The sequence below is a fragment of the Phascolarctos cinereus genome, unplaced genomic scaffold (assembly GCF_003287225.1).
Source record: "Phascolarctos cinereus isolate Bilbo 61053 unplaced genomic scaffold, phaCin_HiC Scaffold_9;HRSCAF=440, whole genome shotgun sequence".
Classification (NCBI taxonomy): domain Eukaryota; kingdom Metazoa; phylum Chordata; class Mammalia; order Diprotodontia; family Phascolarctidae; genus Phascolarctos; species Phascolarctos cinereus.
Window position 1 is genome coordinate 208,829,627 of NW_027556402.1, and position 26,355 is coordinate 208,855,981.

A 26,355-nucleotide genomic window follows, 5' to 3' on the forward strand; every position below is an offset into this window, starting at 1 on the left:
ATTATTATCTGGCAACTAGATGGTGCAGTGGACAGAGTATTGGGCCTGGAGCTGGGGAGACCTGAGTTCAAATGTGGCCTCAGATATTTACTAGCTGTGTGACCCTGGATAAGCCACTTCACCCTGTTTACCTCAGTTTCCTCATCTGTAAAATAAGCTGGAGAAGGAAATGGAACATTACTTGAGATATCTTTGCCAAGAAAACCCTAAAAGGGGTCATGAAGTCAGACCCGACTGAAACTCAAACAATGACAATTATTCTCTGTAAACGAGGTAGAGTTGTTGCACTTCTCACCTCACAGGGTTGTTGTGAGGAAGGCAACCAACCGTAAAGGGTATGTATAAATGTGAGCCATCATCGTTATTAATAATGTCGCCACTGCCTTGTCGACTTTATGCCTGAGGCATTGTGTTCAGATTTCCTTTTTTCTTTTTTGCATCGAAAATGTTTTATGCATACTTCCTGTGACTGTGCCCCCCCCCCCCGAAAAACCTCCCCTCTATTGAAAAAAGTATAACCAAGCAAAACAAGTCAATAGACAGTCAGGTCTGGGAGTCTGGTATTTGTCAGTGTTGTGACCATTATTGATATCGTCTTGTAAACTGTTCTCCTGCTTCCACTTACTTCCATCTGCATCAAGCACAGGGGACAGATCACTGGTAATCTGGAGTAAAAACGATGTGGGTTCAAATCGTGCCCCTAGCACAAGTTGTTCGACCCAGGTTAAAGTCATTTAACTTTTCTCAGACTCAGTTTCTCCATTTGTTAAAAAAAAAAAAAGAGGAGGGGTTGGCCCCAGTGACTTCTAAGGTCTCTTTCAGCTCTAAACCTATCTTTCCTATAAGTCTTCTCAAGTGGTTTTTTTAAAAATTCTTAATCAGCATTTATAGCATGGTGTAACAATCTTTCATTACATTTGTTTACCATTATTTGTGTAGAAGTTCCCTAGTCAATGGATGCCGTCATTTCCAGTTCTTTGCTATAATAAAAAATGCTGCCATAAATATTTTTGTACCTAAAGGTCCTTTCCCTCTATTTTTCTCAGATAAGTTTGCGTCTGCATCGATCAGTTACAGGATTTTAAACTAGGAATTGGCACGCTCCTTGACAGTGGGGACTGTTTTTATTTTTTTCTCTGTGTACCCCCAGTGCCAGATACCATGCTTGGAACACAGCAAATAGCCTCTTAATCATTGGGTTGTTGTTCAGTCATTTCAGTCGTGTCGGACTTTCCATGACCCCATTTGGAGTTTTCTTGGCAGAGATACTGGAATGGTTTGCCATTTCCTTCTCCAGCTCATTTTACAGATGAGGAAACTGAGATAAACAGGGTTAAGTGACTTGCCCAGAGTCACACATGTTAGTAAGTGTCTGAAGCTGGATTTGAACTCAGGAAGATGAGTCTTCTTGACTACCAGCCCAGTACTCCGTCCACTGAGCCACCTAGCTGCCCAATCATTCATTGGATTTAGTAGTAGTAATATGTAGCCTTAACCATGTAGCTACATGTCTGAAAGAAACCTGAAAGAACATCTAGTTCAATACCCTGATTTTATAGATAAGGGAACTTGAAATCCAGAATGGCTAAATAAATGACTCCCCTGAGGCAGGGCTAAGATTTGAACCCAGATTCACTGACTCCAAATTCAGTGCTCTTCCCACTGTGCCAATTGCATTGAATTGAAAACTGACCAAAGGAAGTGTGGATAGGAGAAAGTATAATTTGTCCAACTCCATGTAAATGGGTTGTGATTTATGTTTTCCTGTCTCATTTACCTTTTTATATCTCTTTTGAGTCTTGTACTTGAAGATCAAATTTTCTGTTGAGCTCTGGTCTTTTTATTAGGAAGGTTTGGAAGTCCTCTATTTCATTGAATATCCATCTCCTCCCCTGAAAGATCATGCTCATTTTCGCTGGGTAGTTGATCCTTGGTTGTAATCTAAACTCGTTTGCCATAAGGAATATCAGGTTCCACGCCCTACAGTCTTTTAATGTAGAAGCTGCAAGGTCCTGTGTAATTCTGACTGTGGTTCCTTGATATTTAAATGGCTTCTTTCTGGCTGCTTGCAGTATTTTCTCTTTGACCTGGCAATTTTGGAATTTGGCTACTATATTCCTTGGAGTTTTCAATTTGGGATGTCTTTCAAGAGGTCTTTGGTGAATTCTTTCTTTGGCTATTTTACCTTCTGGTTCTAGGACTTAAGGGCAGTTTTCCTTTATGATTTCCTGAAAGATATTGTCCAGGTTCTTTTTCTCATCGTGATTTTCAGGTAGACCAATAATTTTTAAATTGTCTCTCCTGGATTGATTTTCCAGGTCAGTTGTTTTACCAATGAGGTATTTTATGTTTTCATCTATTTTTTCATTCTTTTGTTTCTGTTTGACTGATTCTTGCTCTCTCATAGAGTCATTAGCTTCCATTTGCCTGATTCTAATTTTTAACAAATTGTTTTCTTCTATAAGATTTTGTGCTTTCTTTCCCATTTGGCCAATTGTATTTTTTAGGGACTTGTTTTCTTCAGTGTACTTTTTTTCCAGTTGGAAAGGACTCTTCTACCTCTCTCATTTGACTTTTAAAATCCTGCTTGAGCTCTTCTAAGAAGGCTTTTTGGGCTTCAGAACAGTTCATATTCCCTTTTGAGGTTGCAGATGGGGGTTTGTTGATAATGTTGTCCTCTTCAGAATTTCTGCCTTGATCTTCACAATGTTTTCCTATCTCAGACAAGGAAAATACCAAGGCTGGCTGAGTGGTCCTCACATCTCAGGAAGTGCATTAGGATTCGGGTAGAATCCAAGTGTATAGACAAGGAAGGTGATTTATCAGCTCAGACCCCATCTGGAGTTTTGTAATTACATTTAGGTGCCAAATTTTAGGAAACTAGAAAGTGTCCAGAAGTGGAAAGAAGTGTCCCAACCACAAAGCCCCAAATCACTTCCCCAAAGTTCACAGGCTTATCAGTGTGGAGTCCTTCTCTTCTCTTACCTTTTCATCACTATTATGGCATAGGTAGTAGCATGCGCACAAGTGTGTGTGTGTGTGTGTGTGTGTGTGTGAGAGAGAGAGAGAGAGAGAGAGAGAGAGAGAGAGAGAGAGAGAGAGAGAGAGAGAGAGAGAGGGAGAGAGAGGGAGAGAGAGAGACAGAGAGAGATGGAGGGAGAGAGAGAGACAGAGAGAGAGAGAGAGAGAGAGAGAGAGAGAGAGAGAGACAGAGAGAGACAGAGAGAGACAGAGAGAGACAGAGAACATGCTTGTGTGTTTTGGAGAGAACTGAAGTTCAGTGGGGACCCTGTCTCTCACAGTGCAGCCAGGGGCAGTGCTGATACTCACTGTTATATCTTTTGAATGAGCCTTCCCTGAGGTGCTGTGAGTGCTGTTCAGGAAGCATTCATTAACAAAACAAAAAGAAGAAAGAAAGAAATTAAAAAGGGGCAGCTAGGTGGCACAGTGGATAGAGCACCAGCCCTGGAGTCAGGAGGACCTGAGTTCAAATCTGGCCTCAGGCACATGACACTAGCTGTGTGACCCAGGGCAAGTCACTTAATCCCATTGCCTAGCAAACAAACAAACAAACAAAAAGAAGCATTCATTAGCGCACTGTGCTTGAAGCTACAAGGACAAAAGTGAAACCATCCCTTCTCTCCAGGAGAGAAAATGTGATTCTGTGTTTGACTAGGGTGGATGGGGGTTGGGGGAGGTAGGCAGGCAAAGATATACAACATATAAACTGTGTCATTGTAATTTTCAAGAGTTTGGAGAGGGGGGAACTACCAACTGACGGAGGTCTCCTGTAATGGTGGCACCTGAGCCTTGAAAGACGGTTGGGATTCTAAAAGTTGGAGGTAAAGAGGAGGCCCGCTCCAGGAATGGGGCTGGGGTTGGCAGGGGTTAGCCCTGGACAAAGGCATGGAAGCAGTAGGTGTAATGTTGTGTATGGAGATAAGCAAATAGTACAGCTGGGTAGAACATATCATGCGAGGAGTCTGTGCAAGTAAGTTTGGGAAGGTAGGCTGGAGCCAGATTTCAAAGGATTTTAAATCCCAAACATGTATCTGTATTTTATCCTAGAGGAAAAAGAGAGCCACAGTAGATTCTGGAGCAGGAGAGTGACATGGTTAATGCAGTGAGAATACCAGTTTGGCACCAGGCATTTCTATTCCCTGGGAATTTGGCAATTAGAAAAAAAAGTGACTTATAGACCTCAATTTTCCTCTTGGAAATCAAGCCCCCTCAACATAGAGGACTTCAATTTCTTCTCTTGACTTTCTTTCCTCTGCATTTGGGTACCAGGGTTGATGAGAGAGCCAGTGGCTTCCTAATTCTTTCTCCTTGAGTAATTGTCTCCTCCAGGGAACCATTGACCATTGGCCTCTGTGTTTCCTCCTCTTCTCTTGACATCTCTCAATGGGACTGTTTACACCTTTGCCTAGTTTCTCCTGGTGATCCCCTTTGCAGAAGGGACTTTCCCAGGATCAGACTGGGAGTTCATAGGAGAGCCAAGACTCAAGCCAAAGTCCTTTGACTATTTTAGTGCAGGGGTGTTTCTCCCACACACTGTATTTCTCAGCTGGAAAGCATTGCGGTTGGCTGGTCCAGGGAAACTGGTTATTCTTTGGCACATCATTTGTGACTCGTTGGATTGCTTTTTTTCTGAATTTGGGTTAAGTTCTCTATTTCTTGTTTTGTTTGTTTGGGTCTTTTATATTTTTGTAGATCTTTATCCACTTCCTTTGAATTCTTAGTTTTATTTGCATGTGACTGTGTATGTCCCTATTTCCTCTGTTTATTGTGAATTTGCCTTCTTTATTTTCTTGTTTTGTTCATTTGATTTTCCTCTTTTTTTTTTCTTGATTAGCTAATGGTCTATTGATTTTGTTAAGTCTTTAAAAAAAAACCCAGCTTTTAGTTTGGAGAATCATTTTAGGGTCTTTTATTTTAAAGTTCCTTCCTACTCTAATTTTTAAGATCTCTTCTTTTGTTCACATTTTAGGGTTGCTGATTTGTTTATTCCCTGGTCCTTTCTTTGCCTGCTCAGTTCATCCATCCTTTGCTTTCCTATTTGGTTAATATAAGTTTTTTAAGATGTACATTGTCCTCTGAGGACTGATTTAACTGCATCCTTGGTTTGGCTACATTAGCGTAATTATTTCTATGATTTGTTCTTTGATCCCCGTATCACTCAGAATGTTACTATTTAGCGTTCATTAAGATTAGGGAAATTGGTTATCTGTTCAGTTCATTTTCCCTCCCCCTACAAGCTTAGATTTGATGGCAGCGGGGGTGGGAGGGTGGGGAGTGGAAGGGGAGGGACCTGGAAAACCGTGAACTCCTCCCTGAGAGGTTGATTCCACACTTGATTCCTTCGGCCCCCAGTGCCAGTCTCCTGTTTGGCCCTTCCGTCTGGGTAGGTGAGCTCAGTCAGAGCGCTAGCCGAGTACCGCTCCCCTTCTGGGATAGAGTGCCCCACAAACTGTTTTCTCCAGAATTCTGTCACATAGAACTTGTTTCTCAAGAGGAAGCCACAGAATAGAGTTAGAACTGAGAGAGACCTTGAAGATTCCCTGCTCCAGCCCCCTTGTTTTATGGATGAAGACACCAAGATCCAGGGAAAAGGAACGTCACGTGTGTGCCGGACTAGCTCCTACCGAAGATCCACTTGTTAAATTTTCAACACGAACATTTACTCCTTGGCAATTGGCAAAGGCTAAAAATCAGGGCGTGATTTCTTGTTTTGTTGATTGTCTAGATTTAAGAAAGTGATGGAGAAACTTTCAAAAATGAATATTAAAAATTTAAAAGTATGTTGTGAGGAACTCGAGGCCCCCCCCTCCCAAATCTGGAAAATCTGTTGTTAAATATTTACTAGCTCACCTTGGAGTAGCTTGCATGTGGTCCCACATGTAGCAAGGTGCATAGTCAGGATTTGAATCCAGATCCTCTGATTCCAATTCCAGGGCTCTTTCAGCTATATTGCACTAGTTTGCTTTTCTGTTTTGTTTCGTTGGTTTTGTTTTAATTCTTCCTTAAGTAGATCTGCAGCATTGAAATATTTCCCTTTTAACTCCATATCAGTGATATGATGGCATAAGACTTTATCTGGGTTCAGGTTTTGGCTCTGACACTTCCTGCCTGTGTGACTATAGGCAGGTTACATCACTTCTCTGAGCCTCATTTTCCCCATCTGTAAAATGGGGTTGAGAGTACTTGTTCTATCTCCTTGATAGTTGGCTGTTGTAAGGAAGGCTCTGTTTTGCAAAGCTTAAATCCTGTGGAAATGTGAATTATTGTTAACCAGGATGACCCTGAGGTAGCATGAGATCCTCAAGCTTGTATGCTATTCAGTAGCTGGAGGAGGGGGAAAAAAATCACAGGATGAGGATATTGATCTTAGTTAAATGTTAAGACTTAAGAGTCAGAAGAAGTCTGAGAGATCACATGGTCCAACCTTTTCATTTTACAAATGAGGAAACTGAGGCCCACAAAGTTTAAGCGCTTGGTCAAGGTGATAAGTGCCTGGCACATAGTAGGTACTTGACAAGTGTTTATAGAAGTGAATCAAAAATCAAGACAAGATTTCTCTCTTCATAACTCCTACCTGTTACTCCTGGTTCTGCTGTCAGTGGCCAAGCAGAACAAGTGTGATCCCTACTTGAAGGCTGCCATCTTGGTTCCCCCACGTCCTTTCATCTCCAGTCTAGACTCCGAACCACAAGAGTTGACTTCAAATCCAGTGCTGCCATTTTTGGGATATGTGACCTTGATGGGCATGTCCTTCACCTTTCTTTTGAGCCTAGTTTCCTCCTATGTAAAATGGGGACCACATCTGGCTCCTGTATTTTTTAGGAAGGATGGTGATAACTACAGTTGAGTGATGAGGGGAGGGACCTGGAGACTGCCCAAGAAAGGATCAGTGGGAGGTACTAGTCAGTGCTGTTTCACCTAGAGAGGAGAAGGTGCAGGGCCTAAGTGGCAGCTGTCTTTGAGGATTTGAGGGCCTATCTTGTGCAAAAGGGACCAGCCTTTCTCTGCTGGGGCCCCAGAACAGTATAACTGGGAACTTTGGGTGGAGGCTGCACAGACAGATTTCTGCTTCAGATTAAGGATAAGTTTGTGAACAGAGATGTCCAAAGAGGGCCTGGGTCACCTGGGAAGATAACAGTGGGCTCCCTATGTTTGGAGAGCTGTCGGGTGGAGTCTGGATGGTCAGTTGTCACAGTTGTCACAGATACTTGTTCCAGGTATGGGCCATCCCTGCCATCGGGTTCTGGGGTAGAACTTGTACGTCCTGCCCGCCTCACAAGAGCATTGTAGGAAGATCATTTTTCTTTGTGTGTATGAGTCGTTATTAAATGTGAGAGTGTATCGTTCAGTCGTTTCAGTCATGTCTGACTCCTCATGACCCCATTTGGGGTTTCCTTGGCAGAGTGGTTCGCCATTTTCTTCTCCAGCTCATTTGACAGATGAAAAAACTGAGGCAAACAGGGTTAAAGATCCAAGTGTAAATTCTGGCTTCTTTACTGAAGGCTTTGGGCCTTCCAGTCCTTATCTGTAAAATGGGGATAATAATAACACCTACCTTCCAGGGCTGTTGTCTGGATCAAGCCAGATAACACATGTAAAGTGCTTTGCAAATTTTAGGATTGGTTAGATGAGAGAGTTGGACCAAATATTTAGTGGTTTCAGTTGTGCTTGACTTTCCCTGACCCTATTTGGGGTCTTCTTTGCAAAGATACTGGTGTATGTAGTTGGCCATTGCCGTCTCTAGCTCATTTTACAGGTGAGGAAACTGAGGCAAACAGGGTGAGGTGACTTGCCCAGGGTCACACAGTTAGTAAGTGTTTGAGGCTGAATTCAAACTCAGGTCTTTATGACTCCAGTGCTCTATCCACTGCCTCACTAAATAAGGGGTCCTTAATCTGATGTCTGTAAACTTTTTTTTAACCTATTTTAACAACTATTTCAAAATAGAGGCAGCTTGGTGTCTCAGTGGATAGAGCCTTGGACTTTTAGTCAGGAAGACCTGAGTTCATTTCCTGCCTCAGACACCTTACTAGCTGTGTGACCCTGGACAAATCACTTAACCTCAGTTTGCTCAACTTCCTTATCTGCAAAATGGGTATAATAATGACATGTACCTTCCAGGGTTGTTATCAGGATCAAATGAGATTTGTAAAACACTTTGTAAACCTTAAAGTTCTATATAAATGCTAGCTATAATAAGAATTGTGATTATTATTGTCACCACCATCATTATTAGTGTTATTATATGACTGGTTTTCTTTGTAATCCTGTGGATTTTATTTTGCTTATTCAAAATCATTATTCTGAGAAGGGGTCCATAGGCTTCTCCAGACTGCCCCAGGGTCCAAGGAGCCAAATAAAAAGGTTAGGACTTCCTGGTCTAGATGCTTCCATCCTGAGGGGGGGGTGGGGCTGAGGGGATGAAATCTCTCCAGTTCCACAATGAATGAATGTATCTCTTGTGCAATGAATGGTGTTTTCTCTTGGAGGAGAAACTAGAATTGTTATTTCTTTGAAGAAAGAAACCAGTCATTGAAGGGGAAAAGCGATTATATCCTTCTGTCATCCTCTGGGTGACTTCACCCTTAACAGGAAGCCCAAGTTGGCTCCTGGTTCAGTCCTGTTTACCCAGGCATTAAAGTGAATCACTCCAAGGAGACAAGAGCCTGCCAGACACTTGGTGTAAATGTAATTTTCTTAGTGTTTTCCTCTTTGACAGGGATAAGTGTGGGCCATGTGGGGAGAGTGAGGTCTCCTGGAGCCGCTGTCTTGGGCTGTGAGTGTCCAAATCCCAGTGTTAGGCCTGTTGGAGGTTAATCTTTGAATTGACTTGATTTTCTTTGTCATTATTCTAAGTGTAGGTTTTTGTGTGCCTGTCAGAGCTCTAGGAATTAAGGTTCTTTGCTGATAAAAAAGGGTCACCCAAGGCCTACCATCAGCGGTGGCAGAATATGGTTGATTCATTGATTTAATTCATCAAGCATTGAGCACGATGTGCTATGCATAGGACTCCGTCCTCAGTCCTTTGGGGAAAACAGATGGCAAAGAAGAGCCTGCTCTAGAGGATCTCACAGTACGTTAAGGGGCAGGAGATAAGGACACAAATAAAATTCAAGGCAATGTGTGGTGGGTGTCATCTAAGCGGTGCAGAGAAAGTGCCCAGTACAAAGAGGAAGGAGAGATAGGGCTGGAAGAGAGAGACCTTTCACTTTGCAGATGGGAAAACTGAGGTCCACAGAGGTTAAGTGACTTGCCTATGGGGACAACAGAGAGGTGAGACTTGAATCCAGATCCCCTGTGAGTCCAGTTCTGCCCTCTGAGCCCTCCACTGTGCTGCCTTCTGGGGCAGAGCATCAGGGTAATCCGAGTGGAGCCTCTGAGGACTTCATTTAGCAGAGACCAGGGAAAGGACATCCTAGAGGGAGTGAACTACAGTTTGCCTTTTCTGTAGAATCTTCTGTCTTTATGGCCAGAAGGGCTTGGAACAATTCTCTTCAAGGAGTAAAAATGGGCACAGCACACAGATGCCTAGTTTGAGTAGGAGAGACACATCATTGGCCACAGGGTCAGAGAGGTTGTAACACTGTGGACATACTTTACAATTTAGAAAAACTTCCATTTTCACATAAAGAGCAGCCTTCTTTCCCCTCCCTTCTCCCAGTTAGCTCTTTGACTCTTAGAATTTCTTTTTTATTTTTTCTTCACTTTTAAAAATACTTTATTGACTTTTTTTCTTTTGTTGTTCATTTTTTATATTCTGTTCTGTTTTGACGTTGACTTTATGGATTTCTTTTGTTTTTATATCCTCTTCACTTCTGAATGTAACCCATTCTTATCATTTACCTACGTCCCTTAGTTAGGCAGAACCAATGCAGGTGCCACTAGGGGGTGTCATACTACACAGAGTGTGTGTGTGTTGAGGGGGCGCTGGAAGGGGGGTGCCAGGAGTCAGGAAGACTTTTCTTCTTCCTGTGTTCAAGTCCAACCTGAGACACTTATTAGCTGTGGACCATGCACAAATCACTGAACCCTGTTTGCCTCAGTTTCCTCATTTGTAAAATGAATTGGAGAAGGAAATGGCAAGCCACTCCAGTATCTTTGCCAAGAAAACCCCAAATGGGGTCATGCAAAGTAGAATAGGACTGAAAAAAAGACTGAACAACCATAAAGAAACAATGAACACATTGACCATTTGGGGCAGCATATGCCATATTTCACACCTGTAGTCCTCCACCTCTACAAAGAGAGGTACACTTTCTTAACTCTTCTCCAGGGACAAGCTTAGTCATTATAATTAATTACATAGTATTTAGTTTAATTTTTGTTATTTTTTGTTTTATGTAGTTGTGGTCAAAGTTTATGAAGTTGTTTGCTTCACTCTGAGTAGTGCTTTCAGTGCAATTCTATGGGGAGTGGAAAGAACACTGGATTTGGAGTGAGGGGAGCCTAGGTTCCAATCTTGGATTTGCCAACGTGCAATGTAACCTTGGACAAGTCCCTTTAACCTCTCTGGGTCTCAGTTTCCCCATTTGTAAAATGAAGAGTCTGGACTAGACCACCTCCAGCTCTAAACCTAAACTTATTACCTATTATTCCAATCTGACAAACATTTAAGTGCTAGGCCAGGGATCTTCACAATAAGTTTATTAAGGAGGCAGGGCACAGCTTATGATCACTTTTTTAGGTCTGGCCCTGTAATTTCATTGGTATAAGGAACTCCCAGGGTTGGAAATTCCCTCCAAAGAGGCAGATCCCTAATTTTTAGAGAATTGCTGGCATTGTCCTACCTCTAAGGTTGGCCCTCTCTCTGCTACACTCTGCTCCATTTAGAGATAAGGACACTGCAGCTCAGGTTGTGATTTGGCCAAAGTCACATAGCTAATGAGTGGAGGAAGAGAAAGAACTCATTTATGTATTTATTATTTTTCTAACTCTGAAGTCCTATGCCCTCTCTGCTGTGCTTCCTCTCAGGTGGGGTCACATCATGGAGTTTGAATTTGATATGGTTAGATAGTAGGGAGCCATTGTATGATCTTGAGCACTGGAAGGAAAGGAATGAAAGTAAGGTGCCCTATTCAAGTAATAGAGGTGGTAATAGAGTGGGTGGAGTTGGAGTCTGTCCACGGAAGGGGTATTTCCAGGGCTGCCTTAAGGAGATGTTGTAAATAGAGTGTGCTGGACTTGAAGTTGGGAAGACTGTTTATATCTTGCTTATGTAACCCTAAATAAGTCCCTTAACCTCTTTAAGCCTCAGTCTTCTTACCTGTAGAATGGGGATTAAAATAATATTGGTAGTACCTGATAGAGGGCTGTTGCAAGAATCAAATGAAAATATATAGTGACCCAAAAGTCATACTGCAGTATTAAGCTTTTAAAGCATGTATAATATAATTTGTAATAATATGATATAATTTGTAATAATCGGTAATAATAAATGAATTTTATAGTGCTTTAATGTTTGCAAAACACTACATGAAGGTAATTTATTATTATTATCAGTAGCATGACTATTATTTTTATTATACAGAAGCAGCTGCTTGAGAACGTTCATTCATTCATTCATTCAATAGAAATTTATCAAGCATATGTACCATGTAAGAGAAGACTTAGGGGAACATGAAAGAGGTCTTCAAGTATTTGAAAGACTACCATGGGGAAGAGAGAATGGGTTTCTTTTGCTTGTCTCAGAGAGCAGAACTGAGACAGTGAGGGATAGAGTGGGGAGGGAAGAGATTGAGGGGGAGAGATTTCAGGGAGACAGATGCTTCCTATCATGTAGGGCTGCCCCCAAAATAGAATGGGTAGGGAGTTCTTTTCTCCTTAGACAGGTTTGAATAGATACTGAATGGCCATTTATGGTGGATGTCCTAGAGAAGATTTCTGTTTAGTTCTAGGGACTGATGACCTCTGTGGTCCCCTCTGCCCTAAGAGTCTGACTCTGTGTCTTCAGGATTGATCCCTAAACCTCTTCAGTCTCTGGGTTCCAATGTTTTGTAAGGCCTTCTTGGGCCATGTTGGCATCTAACTCCCTTCCTTCCTGTTTTTCCCTCCCTTTCTACACTTAAGTACACCCAGCTCTCCCCACAGGTCTTTGATCCTAAGAGGAGTTTTTTCTCCCTTTTAATTAAATATTTAGAGAGCGGCTTGTGTCTCATTTCACACTATCTGCATTACAGCACTTTGTAAATTAGCCCTCTAAGTAGTGATCGTAATAACTCACATTGATATCATGCTTTACAGTTTACTTAGCTCTTTACTTGAAGAAACCCTACGAGGTGTGCTGTCAGTGTACCGTGCAAGGATCGTGAGTCCAATTTTACAGATAAGGAAGCACTTCCCAAGAGTTTAAGTGGTTTGTGCCCAGCGAGCCAACGCTAAGAAGTATGGGATTGGAGATTGACACATGGACCTCCTGGCTCCCAGTCCAACAGACAGCCACAGTGCTTTTCCAGAATTCAAGGGAATAATTGACTGTTTGCTACCTGTGTGACCTGGGCAAGTCACTACCCTCTCTGGGCTTGAGTTTCCCCGTCTGTAAAACGAGGATAGTCTTCCTGAGAAGACTGTGTGTGACTAAATTTGATGACAGACATGCTTCCTAACACATTCTTGTCCTTCTGGGTACCAAACCGCACCCCTTCTCACCTTTAAATTCTAGCTCAAGCCTGAGAGGGTAGTAGGATATCCAGATGTCCCAGCCCTGGAGTTGGAGGACTCGGATTCTTCCTGCCTCTGTGACCTTGTTTCCTCATCTTTCAAATGATGAGGTTGGGCCAGATGGCCTTGAAGGGCCCTTGAAGCCCTAGCTTTACCACTAGGGTCTATGAGCTTGTCTAGTAATCCTGTCAAAAAAGACAGTGAGAAGAACCTCAGACAACCTGCCCCTGATGCACCCATGCTGGTTCCTGGTGATCACCTATTCTTTCTCGGTGCTCACAGGCTCTCTCACTCTGAATCCTGGAGCTGAAGGGGACATTTCCATCAGTGGTTTATGTGTTTCTTGAGGGGATGGACAAATATGAATCTTTTTTCCCAGTAGCTAAGGCATCTGTAAACTTTTTCGACACTGTGTGTGTGTGTGTGTGTGTGTGTGTGTGTGTGTGTGTGTGTGTGTAGCTTCCCTCCCCTCACCCATATATCTCTCTGCTAGTCAGCTCTTCCCTGTATGTGTATCTGCCCTCCCTCCTCCAGACAGAAGTTATTATGGTTACCATCACCTCCTCCCTCCTGGTCAAAAACTGGTGGAAGGAAAACAAGGCATTCCAGAACATCGTGGGGGGATCAGGGTATCTTGGCTGCATACTGGTTGGCTTGGTGACTGTAGGCACTTGAGGCAATGAGACTGATGTGACCAATATAACTTTATGTTGTCATCTGGGGATCTGTGTGTTGTAAATCTTTAATTTTTTTTTGTTTTTTTTTAGGCAGTTGGGGTTAAGTGACTTGCCCAGGGTCACACAGCTAGTAGGTGTCAAGTGTTTGGTCTGAGGCTGAATTTGAACTCAGGTCCTCCTGACTTCAGGGCCAGTGCTGTATCCACTGTACCACCTAGCCACCCCTAAATCTTTTATTTGGGCAAAAGAATAACTCAGAAAATGTGATTGATGTCTTTTATGTATCTGTATTTCCAAATACATCTCTATCTCTTCCCCTACTCAGGAGAGCCAGCTCTTAAAACAAAGAATTTTTTTTTAAAAAAAGAGCATTTTAGCAAAACTAACAATAGATCAACCCAGCCCTACAGTATATGCAGGGTTCTACACCCACAGTTCCCCATTTCTGTAAAGAAGGGAAGTAAATGCATTTTCTTAACTTCTCTCCAGGCCCAAGCTTCTTGGTCATTCTAATTAAACAATATTCAATTTTTAAAATCTACAGTGTTGTAGTCATTGTAGCTTAGTTTTTCCTGGTTCTGTTTCCTTCACTCTTTGTCAGTTCTTATAGGTCTTCCTCTACCCCTCAGAATTCTTCATATTCATCATAAAAGAATACTTTTTCAAAAAATTGAAATCACAGATTCACAGAGTATAAGAACTGGAACAGAATTTAGAGACTAAATTCCCAAATTTCTCAAAATGGAGAAAACTGATGCCCAGAGAAGGGAAGGCACTTAGCTGAAGTGTGTGCACAGGTTAGTGCTACGGTTGGGATTGGCATCTGTGTCTCCATTTCCAGCCATTCTACCATAGAGAGCTCTCTTCCTCTTCCCAATTTTTTTTGGGGGGCTAGACAGTGGGGTTAAGTGACTTGCCCAGGGCCACACTGCTAGTAAGTGTTATGTGTCTGTGGCTAGATTTGAACTCAGGTCCTGCTGAATCCAGGGCCGGTGCTCTATCCTTTGTGCCACCTTGCTTCCCAATTTTATCCATACAATAGCACTGTACTCTGCTGAACTACGCCAAGGGGAAACAGAGATAAGAGGTCTCTTTTCCCCTCCGGTATTGGCAATGTCTTATGACAAAATGGTCCCTCTGTTTCAAGCTACAACTCAGGGCAAGTTAGAACCTGTCTGTAAATGAGGACTGGGTGGAAATTTGACTTGCTACCCAGGAATCTTTCCTCACCACACATTTGCTATTCTAACAAGTTTGTGAAACAAGGGCACCTTTATTTTAGCTTCTTAAACTCCTTGGGAGTACTCAAGTAAAATTCCCTATTGATCAGATTTAAAAAAAAAACCCTAATAATCTCCAAAGCTGAAAATACATTTGTGGTCAGATTTCATGGTTCTATTCCCCCTCCCCCCCAAGTTTCTTTTAATCTTACTGTGTTCTGAAGTGATTCCAGTGTTCGAATCCTGAGTTTGAATCTTGCCACTGTCATTTAACTACCCATGTGACCTTAATCAATTCACTTTAACCCTCTTCTGAAAAATGAGAAAGTGGCATTAGATAGCCCTTAAGGTCCCTCCTGGTGCCAGGATCAGTGGTCCTGTAAATCTCAGTTCTCACTGGCCTTGCCCTAGACAGACACACTGGGGAGCAGGGGCCCAGTTTGCTGCTGGGTTCTGCCAGGAACTGAGCTGCCAGAACTCCCCTGGTGCCTTAATCCCTTTTCCTTAGATGAAAGTGAACCAGGCAACACCTCTTTAGACCTTGGGAGAGAGGAAAGACAACCAGGAAAGGCTACAACTGCAGGGCAGGGGTGGAGTGGGTTAGGTGCATGGGCTGCTAAAGATGGTGCCTGCTGCCACCCTGAGGACATGTCTGGAAAATCATCATTTCCCCATGGACAAAGGGATCTCCTTCTTCTGTGTCAGCTGAGCAGAGAGAAATTCACCTGTTCCTTTGGCACATCCATAATTAGGGCTTGGGAACAGGAGGAACCTCTGAGAGCAGCCTGACTCTTAGGTTATAGGTAAGAAAACAGAGGCCCAGTGGTAAGAAGGCCTTGGCCAAAGTCCCAAAGTCCATCAGTGCAGAGATGGGATTCCAACCTGGGCACTTGAACTCCCAGCTCAATGCCCTTTTCACAGCAATAAGGGTCCCGAGTTCCCAGGGAGGCAGGCAAGGAAACTGACAATGGAGGGAAATCAACAGATCTCTCTCTTTTTAAAAAGATTAAATTTATTCACTTAATAGAAGTAGCCATATAATATTTTACATGAAAAACTTAATAGGCGGTGTGTCTTCTTTGTTGCAGTCTCATTTTATACAGTTTGAAAATGAGTTCTCAAGAACAAAATCAGCAAATCTCCCTAGTTAATCTTCATCCCTCCTTTATTTATTTATTTTTGTGAGGCATTTGGGGTTAAGTGCCCATCCCTCCTTTAATAAGAGATTGTTCAAGTTGATGAGGTGGCGCAGTGGATAGAGTGCCAGGCTAGGAGTCAGGAAGACTCCTCTTTCTCGGTTAAAATGAGGCCTGAGACACTTACTAGCTGTGTGACTCTGGACAAGTCACTTAACCCTGTTTGCCTCAGTTTCCTCAAATGTACAACGAGCTAAAGAAGAAAATGGCAAAGCATTCCAGTATCTCTTCCAAGAATACCCCAAATGGGGTCATGAAGAATCGGACGTGACTGAACGTACTTCCTGACTCCAACTCATGGGCTTGGTCACTGTGCCATACCCACTCTCTCTCTCTCTCTCTCTCTCTCTCTCTCTCTCTCTCTCTCTCTCTCTTTTTGGTGAGGGCAATTGGGGTTAAGTGACTTGCCCAGGGTCACACAGCTAGTGAGTGTTATGTGTCTGAGGCCGGATTTGACTCAGGTCCTCCTGACTCCAGAGCCAGTGCTCTGTCCAGTGCTCTATGCACTGTGCCACCTTGCTGCTCCCCGCCCCCCTTTTTATTTCCTTCAGGGAAAAAATATTTTGTAGTGGTTCCTCGCTCTACTCTCACTGTAGTCCCTTTCAGGGTTGATGCTGCCTCACCTCACAGACTCATTAGAGTCTGCATTAGAAGGGGTCTTGTTGCATGTGTCCACTAATATGCCTGACTTAAAGCTTTATGTTAAAATCTCACTGCTTCCAGTAGTTGTCTTTCAAAGTTTGGGATCTTAGAGGTCAAAGGGACGCTAGTCATCAAGTGTGATAGCATCTCATTTTACATTTATTAAGCCCCTAAGAAATGAAGTGACTTACCTAGGGTCACTCAAGTGGTCTCTATAAAGCCTGGGCATAGGGTTTTCTCATTTTAGGAAACTGTTAATGACATTTCATCCAGGTATGATTGAACTTGGCCTTGAACATTTATGGTTTTGTTTATTATAGGCGCCATTTTGGGGGGAGGAGCAGGAGTGTTGTGACATTTAAAGAGGCTCTTGTGACATCCGCTTCTGAATATCATCTCAGACCTGTTTGGAAGGTTTCCAAATGGGGTAATTGTTTTCCACTGGGTTGAATTTTTGCTATGGGAGTCCAGAGCCCTTAAGGACAATAGCTATTAATGGAAACTACAATTCATTTTTTAACTGTTGACTTGGGATCCCATGCTGGGAAACCAAATGAAATTGCTGATTACCTCTCAGCATCATGGCTCTGCCCCATCCCTGAGCCTCCCTACCGGCCCTCTCTCTCTCTCCCTCTCTCTCTCTCTCTCTCTCTCTCTCTCTCTCTCTCTCTCTCTCTCTCTCTCTCTCTCTCTCTCTTTCTCTCTTCTATCTCTTCCTTAACCAAGATCACATGCTGTCAGGGCTGGACTGGCTGTCTTGTGTCACTCCGTTCAGAATAACTGATTCATCTCCTTAGCAATGACAGACCCAAAGGGAGTTAAGCCCCTGGGAGTTTGGAGAAGTTTGCTCATCTGTAAAATGGGGGTGATAATACCTGCCCTGCCTGCTTTGAGGGCTCAGGTGAGATCATAGATATGAAAACACTTTGAATAGTTTAAAGTGATATTACAAAGGAAATTTTAGTTGGTGTTTCAAGGTTTTGGATTAGATTGCCAAACAGAGAAAAACAGCTAAAAATTTTCTGTTATGTTATCATTATCAGTATTTCCTCTTGCCTTATGGTAGCATAGCTCATAGGCCATTCTGGTGATGGAATTGTTTGGGTGTGTAGAGCTGGAGTGCTTCAGCTACCTTTACGACCCCCCTCTGTCCCCACCTCCCTTCTGACTGGTGCAGAATATAGTCTGAGTTGGGCTGAGGCCCTGGGTGGGTTAAACTGATAGGTATCTTGGGATAAAGCAGGTGGTGGTCATAATAATTACATATGTTTCTATGGAACTTTAAGGTTTATGGGGGGAAAAACACTTTTTAACCTCTCTGGGCTTCAGTTTACTCTTCTGCAAAATGCGGGGTTTGGACCAGATTTCTTCTAAGATCTCCAGCTTCAAACTTATGATGCCACAACCCTGATATCTACCCTGTGAGGCAGGGAATGTAAAGATTAATATCCCCATTTTACAGATGAAATCACTAGAAGTAGGAGAAGTTAAGTGAGCTTCTCAAGGTAACAGCTTGTAAGTCTCCTGACTCTTCCCCTCTGCTCCATATTGCTTGTCCAGGTATTATCTGGTCCTTCTGTGTCCAATCCACAATCAACACCTGACCTAATGGCTATTCCCTGGCCTGCCCCCTATTGAAAAGGAAAATGGAAGTGTTTGGCGGGTGACAGCATCTTCCCATGATAGGGCTCCTCTGTGAGGGGTGGGAGCCCTTGTCAGTGCCATCAGAAGCCAGCATTACCTAGCTCTAATGCAGAACGCATCCCCGTAACAGTTACAGCCAAATTCCACAGAATGAGGATGTGTCCCCTGGGTCTAATTGAAGCCCCTTGGGAGCAGTACTGAGCCCTCCTGGTAAACACACTGCCCTGGAGACCAATTTCCCAAGTGGTTGTTGGTGACTGGCGAGGATGAATGGATGGACGCCCTGCCCCAGGTACTTCAGTGACTTGCAGAGAGTGCTCAGATCGGACTGCCCTTTCATAGGTGCAGCGTCTCTAGCACTTCTCAAGTGGCTTGCTGTGCTGTTGGCCTACCCTTGGCAAACCTAGGGTCATTACTGGGCCATAATGAGTCATCATAGGAGGACTTTAAAGAAAGAGATACTAGACCTTTGAAAAATGTTGTATCCTTCAAAACAATTATTTTTAAAGTTTTATTAGTCCTTTTTTTTTTTAACACCATCATCTGTTCCGTGCCCCCCCCCCCATGTAGCCTCCCTTGTGACAAATAAATACAGTCAAGCAAACTAAGTCAGACTGGTAAAGTCCTTGAATTCCAGGCCAAGGAGAGATGGACTTTGCATTACAATTAAGAAGAAATGTCATTTAGTTTTGGTCTGGAAATGTGATTAGGGAGGAAGCTCTATTAGGAAGGATGTTGTGACCAGTTATATGTGCCCATAGAAAGTTGAGTAAAGGGGCACTGAGCTAAGTGGCGCAGTGGATAGAATACTAGCCTTGGAGTGAGGAGGACCTGAGTTCAGATTCAGACTCAGACATTTACTGGCTGTGTGACACTGGAAAAGTCACTTAATCCCAATTGTCTCAAAAAAAAGAAAAAGAAAAGGGAAATTGAGTCAAGCAATTTGGGGAAATAGTGGGATTTCCTACTTATCCCAGTATTGAACTCTGCCACATACAGCCTGACCCAGGCTCGTGTCTCCTCATTCACCATCTCAGACTCTGATTTGGGTCTTTGTGGTGTCTCTGTTTTTTATTCAGATGTCTCTTTCCACCTCGTGCCCCTCAGCTCATCGGTCTATAACTCTTTGCTCCCAACTATGCTGATCACATGATCTATCTGCATCTCTTTACTTGTCTCTGAGTGGGAATCTCCTCATCACAATCTTCCTTTTCCTTGCATCTGGGTGAGATTTCAACCTGCACTGTGGAACATACACTTAGCTTAACTTCCTCCCAGAGTAAGTCCCAGTCTGGCCTTGACCAAAGAACAAACAAGGAAATAAATACTCATGGGGAAACATGTTGGAGAGAACAGAGTGATGGACTGGAAGGTTATGAGGCCTGGGTTTGAGTTTCACTTCAGCTGTATGGCAGTGATCAAATCATTTCATCTTCCTTGGTCTCACTTTTCCCATCTGTAGTAGGGGTAGCAATAATAATAATCCATGAAACTTAACAGTCTTTTAAAAAAATGTTTATAGTCTCTGAGCTAAATGGAATGAAAAGTTTTCAAAATACAGAGACCCAGCAGAGAAAGTCAAAATCACATGGGAGCAGGATGAGGGCCATCTCTTGGCTGTTTCTCTGTCTACTACTGGAGGTGTTCTGAGGGTGTTTTTAGTGAACCCTCAGAGGATGAGCTTATACCCTAATACTTTTATTCAACTATACAAAGCAGTTTTTTTTGGCATCTTCACTGCATTCCATAGAGTAATATTAGTAATAATAACAACAATAGCTAGCATTTATATAGTGCTTTAAAGTTTGCAAAGTTATTTACAAATATCATCTCACTCTATCCTCAAAACAACCCTGGGAGGTGGGTGCTATTATCATCCCCCTCATTTTACAGATGAGGAAGCTGAGGCGGAGTGGCTTGCCCGGGGTCACAGAACTAGTGAGTGTCCCAGGCCAGACTTGTACTCATGTCCTACTGATTCTAGGTCTAGCACAGGGATGGGGAACCTGAGGCCTTGAGGCCACATGTGGCCTTCTAGATCCTTAAGTGTGGCCTTTTGACTGAATCCAAATTTTTCAGGACAAAGTTCTGTAAGCACTTTATTCACTGTGCCACCTAGCTGCCTCCAAGAGAATTAAGTATAGAAGAATAATTAGAATTTGTATAGTGCTTTAAGATTGACAAAGCCCTTTACATATGTTAACCCATTTGATTCTCACAATAACCCTGAGGGATCAGTGCTATTATTTTACAGATAAGGAAAGAGGATATGTGACCTTTCCAGGGTTACCTGCTTAGTTAAGTGTCTGAGACAGGATTTGAACTCAAGTCTTCATGACTCTGAGTCCTAGATTGTATAGACTGCAACTCCCAGCTGTGGAGTGGCTTGTCTGGGAATGGTTTCCATCAAAAATGATAAGAACAGATTAGCAATAATGATGATGATAATAGTAGTTGATTTTTTATGTCACTTGAAGTCCTGTAGGGTGCTTACCCACAGTATCACATTTGATTTGTACAACAAGGAGGGGTAGATATGATGACCTCTGAGGTCCCTTGGATATTCTAGGTTTCTGTGACCAGGCTGCCAGTGGGTTGTGCCAAGGAGCTCACTGTTTCATAGAGGGGATGCAACCCATCCGAGGATAAGTCTGATATACACAATAACACAGGAGTAGGTTTAAGAGTTACAGGACAGTGCCCTGTGAAATGAGAAAAGTGGGGAGAACAGGTCATTAGCAGCTGGTGAGGAATTGGGAACGTTTCCAGGAGGAGCAGGCACCTGAATTTGCCTTGAAAGGATGGGTAGGAATCTAATGAAGGAATAAGGAGAGGGAGGATGTTGTAGGCCCAGGGAAAGAGAGCTTGCCCCAAGAGGCTGTGGATTCAAGCAGAGGCTGGCTGACCGTTTGCTGAATGGGTTGTAGCAGGGACCCCTTTCTGGGACCGGCTGGGTTAGATGCTTGCAAAGACCTCTCCACAAATGTGAAGATGCAGGAAAACCCAGGGTCCATTCAAGGGACAAGACATATGGTCCCTTTTGTCCCTCTCCTAGACATGTATTCTAAGGGGGTCAGAGACAGAGAGAAAGGTCCTACATGCACCAAAATATTAATAGCAGAACTTTTTGTGGCTGCAAAGAGCTATAAACAAAGCAGAGGGGTAGGGAGAGGTACATATTTGGAACAAATATGATATAACAATAAAAAAGGGCATCGATAACAATTTTAAATATATATATATATATATATGTTTTAATTAATTTATTTTTAGTTTTCAACAAGTTTTCAACAAGATTTCCACAAGATTTTGAGTTCCAGATTTTCTCCCTATCTCTCCCCTCCCACACCCCAAGACGGTATGCATTCTGAATACCCCTTCCCCCAATCCGCCATCCCTTCTATCACCCTCCCCCCCTTATTCCTTTCCCCTTCTATTTTCCTGTAGGGTAGGGTAGATTTCTATACTCCGTTGCCTACATATCTTATTTCCCAGTTGCATGTAATATATATATTTCTTAAAAAGAGAGTCATTCACTTTGGCCAGAGGGAGGGAGAGAAAAGAAAGAGAGAAGGGATGGAAAGAGAGAGGAAGGAAGGCAAGAGACGGAGGGAGGAGGAAAGGAGGGAGGGAAAAAGAAAAGGAGGAAGGAAGGAAATAAACATCTTTTAATATTAATCTGTTAACCTAGGGCAGCTAGGTGGCACAGTCGATAGAATACTGTCCCTGGAGTTAGGAACTGAGTTCAAATTTAGCCTCAGACACTTGGCACTTATTAGCTGTGTGACCCTGGCAAGTATCTTAACCCCCTGATTGCCTTGCCAAAAAAATAAAAACAAAAAACACCCTACATTAAAAAAACCCAAATAAGACAAAACAATCTGTTAACCTACTATATGCCAGTAACTGTTCTAAGCCCTTTACAAATGTTATCCCATTTGATACTCACAACAACCCTGGGAAGTAGATGCTATTATTATCCCCATTTTACAGTTCAGGAAACTGAGGCAGACAGTGGTTATGTGACTTGCCCAGATTCACATAGCTAGTAAGTATCTGAGGCCCAATTTGAACTCAGGTCTTCCTGACTCCAACATAGAAGGCACGGAGAGGAGTAATATAAGATAAGGCAGAAAAGTATAGTAACAACATATGGGGGTGGGTGAGAGAGCTTTGAATGCTGGGCAAAGGGGGTTACATCTTTCCTAGTCCACTAAAGAAGTGGGTCCTGGGTTCCTGGTTTTGCTTTTTCCAAGGGGCTCTTTGCAGACAGCAGATGGGTGCGCTTAGGCCAGCTGGTGACACATACATTCCTTGCAGAGTGGGTTGAGGCTGATGCTTCCACAGGTGCCTGTGTGGAAGTTGTGAGTTTTTCTCCTTGAGCCAAGAGGACATCCCAGCAAGGGCACTGTGGCACAGGCTGCTCCTGCTGCTGCTGCTGCTGCCTGACATCTGTCACCACATTCCAGGCCTTGTCCGAGTTCAGTGAAGAGAGCTCGGGCTGCATGTTGGTGGCTGGAGCGTGGGGCGGCCGTCCTTTTCTCTTACGCAACTCATCCTTTGTCTCCTCGAGCATTAAAATAAGAGGTTCCTGTTGAATTAGAAAAGTCTCTGGGGAGAGAAAGAAGCGGCAACAACTCAGGTGTTTCGTGGACTAATCACCTTTATCCTGGGATTTGGGAGATCAGAGGTAGGAAGTAACCAGTTTGCTATAAAGTGAATTTAAATATAAGCACAAATCTGAGCTTGTCAGGTGGGTGTTTATCACTGGGGATGCCAGGATCCTTTTATCTGTCAGAGAAGACAAGTGCGTATATTGTTATTACAGAAATTCCGCTGTACAGCGCGGTTGGGGGATGGGATGCTCTATTTGATCAACTACTCTGAAAAGTTAAGAGTTGATGCATACAGGCTTCTTCTAAAGGCTCCCTTTGGTGATTCACAGCAGTGTGGGGGGAATTCTGGGCTCTCAAAGGCTGGGTGAGGAGGGCACCAGCTTCAGAAGGTTCTACCAGGCTGGAGAAACTTTTGAGTGTGGGCCCAGTGACAAACTGCTTCTGTTGGCCAAGAATCAGCATAACTAAGATTAGACAGGCTTAGTTACCAAGAGATGAATTCTTTGGGCAACGGCAATCAATCAAAGCATTCATTAGGCACCTGCTGTATGTTGATGACACTGTGCTGGGCTCTATGGGTACAAAGACTCATGTGAATCCATCGCTGCCCTCCAGCAGCTTACATTCTATCCAGGGAGACAAGATATACATGTATAGGTATGTGCAAAAGAAACAAATTAGTGATTTGGGGGAAAGGGAAGATCAGGAAAAGCTTCTTAGAGGAGGTGACACTTAAGTTGAACTTTGACCAGCAGTTAGCAAAACTCACCTACTAAGGTGTGGTGGGTCTACCATCTATGAGATCCAGAGAACTGGAAAGCAATAAAATGCATTTAAAACCAAACTGAATTTAGCCTGCCTTGGATAATAGTAATAGCTGATGCCCAGATATGACTTTCAGGTTCACAAAGCTCTTTCCCTACATTAAATTCTCTCTCTCTCTTTTTTTTTTATTAGGCAATTGGGGTTAAGTGACTTGCCCAGGGTCACACAGCTAGTAAGTGTCAAGTGTTTGGTCTGAGGCCAGATTTGAACTTGGGTCCTCCTGACTTCAGGGCCGGTGCTGTATCCACTGTGCCACCTAGCTACCACCCTACATTAAATTCTCATATGATCCCAACAACACATTTGCCTGGCACTATCAACCCTATTTTACCAATGACAAAAAGAAAACTGAGGATCAGTGAGTTTGTAACTGTCTCATGGTCACACATACACACACACACACACACACACATACATGCATACATGTGTTAGAGGCAGGATTTGAACCCCGTACTGTCTTGATTCCAAGTTTGGCACTCTTTCTACCCTTTGGAAGGGGGAACAAGATATTTCAGGTTCTTCATTAACATTGATGTTTCCAAAGTCGATTAGTAGGATAGTAACTCTTTGAGGACAGGGACTGTCTTTGTCTCATCTTTGTCTTTATAGCCCCAGTGTCCTGCCTAGTACCTGGCACACAGTACGTGCTTAATAATTGTGTATTGATTGTTGACTATTGCTGGCTATTATCCATTACACATTCTAAAAACTCACTCAGTGGTGGATGTAGGTTTTTAAGCATCAGTCCTATTAATAGGATCCTCCCCATATCTCCTGCCACCACTGCTAGGGGAGGAGGGAGGGATGGTTGCGGGGAAGAAATAGCAAATCCAGCAAACCATATCTGACGGATCTGATGAGCTACCTCGCCAGCCTATTTGTGTCTTGGTTTAGTATGAAGCTTCTTCCAATTTCCATACAGTAGCGCTGACAAGCATTGTTTAGCCTACGGAGCAGGCTCTTTATTGAAAATTGCTGTTACGGGTTTGATGTGCTCAGTGAACAGGGCCTGCCAGCTTCTGGCACAAATGATGAGAAATTCAACCTATCTTTTCTGTGGAAAGTTATTCAGGCAATCAGAAGATTGGAAAACAAAACAATAACAACTACAACAGCCTACGTCCAGGCTGACAATTATCAGGATTCTTGGAAAGCAGTTTGTCATTTTTCAGATTTATTTTGCTTGTTAATTCCGAGTGCCATCCAAAGAATGGAGGTCTTCAGATACACTGGTATCTGAAGCTTAATAAGCACAAATGTGACTGCCTTGTGTTCCCACCAAACCACATGACTGTGGCCATGAGGAGAGATCTCCTGTCTTGGACTCTTGGACACATTCAGTTTGGGAAAACCCAGAGAAAAATATGTTCTGCCTATTGTTCTGGATATCTTGCTGGAACTCAAAGTGGTGAAGTGAGTGTGTGTATGTGTGTGTGTGTGTGTGTGTGTGTGTAAGGTTTTTTTTAAACCTCTGTATGACCTTCAGCTCACTTCTGTCTGCCAAGACACATCAATACTGAAAGTATTTTATCAAGTAAAGTTTGGCTTGTTTGTGGAAGTGCTCCTGCCCCGGCATCAATCATCCTTAATAAGGGAGGCTTATTTTTAAAAACCCCTTCATTATCAGCGTGCTGAGGCCCTAGTGCTTACCACCAGCTCCTGGGCCCCCAAAATGGAGCTGTGCTGATAGGAGGGCCAAAAAAAGGAGAAAGCTCAAGTGGTAGATAGGTTTGTTGCTGGAGGTCAGCTGCAACCAGCAGGACTCCTGGGAAGCTGCTACTGCTTCCAGCGTCTCACGTTGGAATTCCCAGGGGCTCAGCTGCAGGTGCTAAGCAGAAGCTGGGGTAGGGGTGGAGGGAGAAAACAGCTATTTTGGATAGAGGTCGTTGCCAAAGAACATTGCTGAAAGTAAGTCCCTGGTTCCCTTCATCTAGGTCTGGTTCAAGGGAGAATGAATACCTGCTTTGGACTTTTCTCCCTGCTTGCTCCTGCCCTCGTGGCCTGGGGCTTCCTGTTGCCCTCTGAGGATAGATAGTTCAGGCTCTTTTGTCTGTTCTTCTTTGTTCTCCAGCTTCGCTTCCAAGGCTCTGAGCCGGGCTCTCTTCTCTTTTGCAGCTAGGTGGCACAGTGGATAATGCACTGGGTCTGGAATCAGAAAGACCTGATTTCAAATCCAGGCTCAGACACTTATTAGCTCTGTGACCCTAGGCAGGTCACTTATACTTTTGTCTGCCTCAGTTTCCTCAGCTGTGAAATGGGGGTAATAATATCACCTACCTCCTGGAATGGTTGTGAGGATCAAATGAAATAATATTTGTAAAGCTGTTAGCACAGTGCCTGATACATAATAAATTTAAATATTATTAATAAATTAATAAATCTTCCCTCCTTCCCTCCCTTCCTCCCTCCCTTCCTTCCTTCCTTCCTTCTTTCCTTCCTTTTTCTTCTCCCCCACTCTAGTTAAAGAACCATGAACCAAGATCAAATCAACTCTGCCATTATTAGTGACTGGGTTGTGTCAATCTACCTCTTCAAAAAAGCTTTCCTTGGTAGGGGGCCAATGTGGTCTAGAGGAGAGATCATTGCTCCTAAGTTGAAGGACTTGAGTTCAAATCCTACCTGTGACATTTATTTATTATTTTTTTTTAGTGAGGCAATTGGGGTTAAGTGACTTGCCCAGAGTCACACAGCTAGTAAGTGTCAAGTGTTTGTTCTGAGGCCAGATTTGAACTCAGGTCCTCCTGACTTCAGGGCCGGTGCTCTATTCACTGTGCCACTTAGATGCCCCACCTGTGACATTTATTATGGGGTGATGTTGGTCAGGTAATTTATGTTCTTGAGCCTTACTTTCCTCATC

The 26,355-nt window shown here is 43.2% G+C and overlaps 1 protein-coding gene across 3 annotated transcripts in view; it reads left to right on the forward strand.

Annotated features, from left to right (window-relative positions):
* Nucleotides 1-26,355, forward strand: part of PLEKHA7 (pleckstrin homology domain containing A7) — a 261,079-nt gene that overhangs the window by 71,060 nt on the left and 163,664 nt on the right. Inside the window, exon 1 of one of the 3 annotated variants that reach the window (XM_078148643.1) lies at nt 22,547-22,747. The exons of the other annotated variants lie outside the window; for them this stretch is intronic. The gene's annotated coding sequence lies outside the window, so the exon portion shown is untranslated. Of the gene's footprint in view, nt 1-22,546; nt 22,748-26,355 lie in introns of those variants that run through there. 3 annotated transcript variants of the gene reach the window in all.